Below are 2,389 nucleotides of genomic sequence, written 5' to 3' on the forward strand. Positions count from 1 at the left end.
TATTAAAATATTTAGTAGTTTTTTTACTTATTTTAAAAGGTTTAATACTTCTATTGGTCCTCATATTATATCAATCTCAGTTTGATCCTCAAGTTTTGAACTGTCTCAATTGGGTCATAATTTTTGTAAAAATGCACACATTTTACCCTAACCGTTAAGTTGTCTCAAATGGCGTTAATTGATGCTGAGATGAATTTTTTATTTTAGGCTTAATTTCTCCCTTGGTCCTTATATTTGTGTGAAAATCTCACTTCGGTCCTCAAATTTTTTCCGTAAATCCTTATGAAATGCAAACATTTTACAATATTTTACCCCAACCATTAAGTGTATTGAGACGACATTAACTTTGAATTGAACTATAATTTTTCTTTTTTATGTTTTAAAATCATTAAATTCACGTGACTATGGTCTTTCTTTTTCCTTCCAATCACTCATCACACTTTTTCCTCAAGTCTTTATGAAATGCAAACATTTTACAACATTTTACCTCAACCGTTAAGTGTATTAAGACCACGTTAACTTTGAACTGAGCTGTAATTTTTTTTATGTTTTAAAATCATTGAATCCACGTGGCTATGGTCTTTCTTTTTCCTTCCAATCACTTATCACATTTCACTCATTCCTCCACCCTCAAACCCTCAAACCCCCCGACTCACACCTTTTCTCCCTCTCAAACTAAAAAATGTCGCCATTATCGACAGTTCAAAAATTATGACCCAATTGAGACAGTTCAAAATTTGAGGACCGAACTGAGATTTTCACACAAACATAAGGACCAAGAGAGGGATTAAGCCTAAAATAAAAAAATCATCTCAGCATCAATTAACGTCGTTTGAGACAACTTAATGGTTAGGGTAAAATGTGTGCATTTTTACAAAAATTATGACTTAATTGAGATAGTTCAAAACGTGATGACCAAACTAAGATTTGCACACAAATATGAGAACCAATGGAAGTATTAAGTCATTTTAAAACATAGTAGCTTCTTAGGTTGTTTCTTTTATTAATATTTCAATATGAATATCTAATCTTATAACACTTTAATCATTCAATGAATTAAGTTTGATTTGAGGAAATATGCAATCAAAATATTTCTACTCTGATAAAATGATCTATATATTTTATATATGTTGACAAGTTTTTGGTAATGGCAAAGCAATAACAAGACGAGATAAGCTTCCAGAAAGAGTAAATCAGGAATAATCATAAAGTGAAATGGTCTTGTCATCAGATACAATAGCAAGACGAGCAGCTGGCGCATCAGTACCCCCAGGTGGTCTAAAAGCCACTCCCCATACCTGGTCTGTATGGTTGCTCATTGTCTGCACAGATGCCCTCATGCTAAGATCCCATAGCCTTACCGATCTATCACTTGAACCTGAGGCTCACATCCACACAAAGCACCCAACTACTGTGACCTGACATGCTCCCAACTAAAGCTTTTCCCTCGGCATCATACATGTGGATGTTACCATCGTCCGATGCTGTAAACAATACCCTTGGATCATAAGGAGAATAAACAAGAGACCGCACGGCCATCAAGTGACCTTCAAGGTGATGTAAAAATTTGCCACGTGGAACATCAAAAACAGAAATGGTGCTATCCATCGAACCACAAGCAAGTCGCTTCCCATCAGCACGAATTTCTTGCTACCACTCTTGTCTGTGGGAATTGATAAGGTGGCAACAGGTTCCCATGTTGAAGTGTCCCAAAGCTTCACTGATGCACTACCCCCACCAGCAACTGCTAGAATAGAACCCTTGGTATCGAACCGCATTTGCCAGACTTCGGAGGGAGGGGCCTCCAGGGTGGCCACGGTGGCATTGGAATCCACATCGAAGACGCGGACGAAGCTGTCGAGGGAAGATGAGGCGGCCAGGGAGCCTAGAGGGTGGGCAGCGACGGAGGCCACGCCAAGGCAGTGGCCGGTGTTGGTGCGTTCCAAAAGGAGGTCGTCGGAGCGCCAGAGCCTGACGGTCTCGTCGAGGGAACCGGTTAGGAGGAGCGGTGGGCGATTGGCGGTTGCGGGTACCCATGTGACCGCCCATACGGAATCATCGTGCGCGTTCTCCACCGATTTGATTCCACCCAGTCTCATCCTTATTTTCTTCGAAACTCGACTAAATTCCCTTGTGTTAAAAGTTAAAAATATACGTAGATTAATCTTTTATAATCAAACCATTAGCTTCAAAATATAAATAAAAAATATAATAAATTAATTAAAAATAAAAATAATATATTTAACAAAATTAAAAATAAAAAATAAAAATAAAAATAAATATAAAATAAATATAATATATCTAATAATTATCTATTTATAGTATAAAAATTATATATTAAATTCAAAATACAAATAAAAAATAATAACAAATGAATTAAAGATAAAAA

The 2,389-nt window shown here is 36.7% G+C and overlaps 1 pseudogene; it reads right to left on the minus strand.

Moving 5' to 3' along the window:
* Positions 1-1,117: 1,117 nt before the first annotated feature.
* On the minus strand, positions 1,118-2,137 carry LOC106759127 (annotated as a pseudogene).
* Positions 2,138-2,389: the final 252 nt, after the last annotated feature.

This window comes from Vigna radiata, chromosome 4 (assembly GCF_000741045.1).
Source record: "Vigna radiata var. radiata cultivar VC1973A chromosome 4, Vradiata_ver6, whole genome shotgun sequence".
Classification (NCBI taxonomy): domain Eukaryota; kingdom Viridiplantae; phylum Streptophyta; class Magnoliopsida; order Fabales; family Fabaceae; genus Vigna; species Vigna radiata.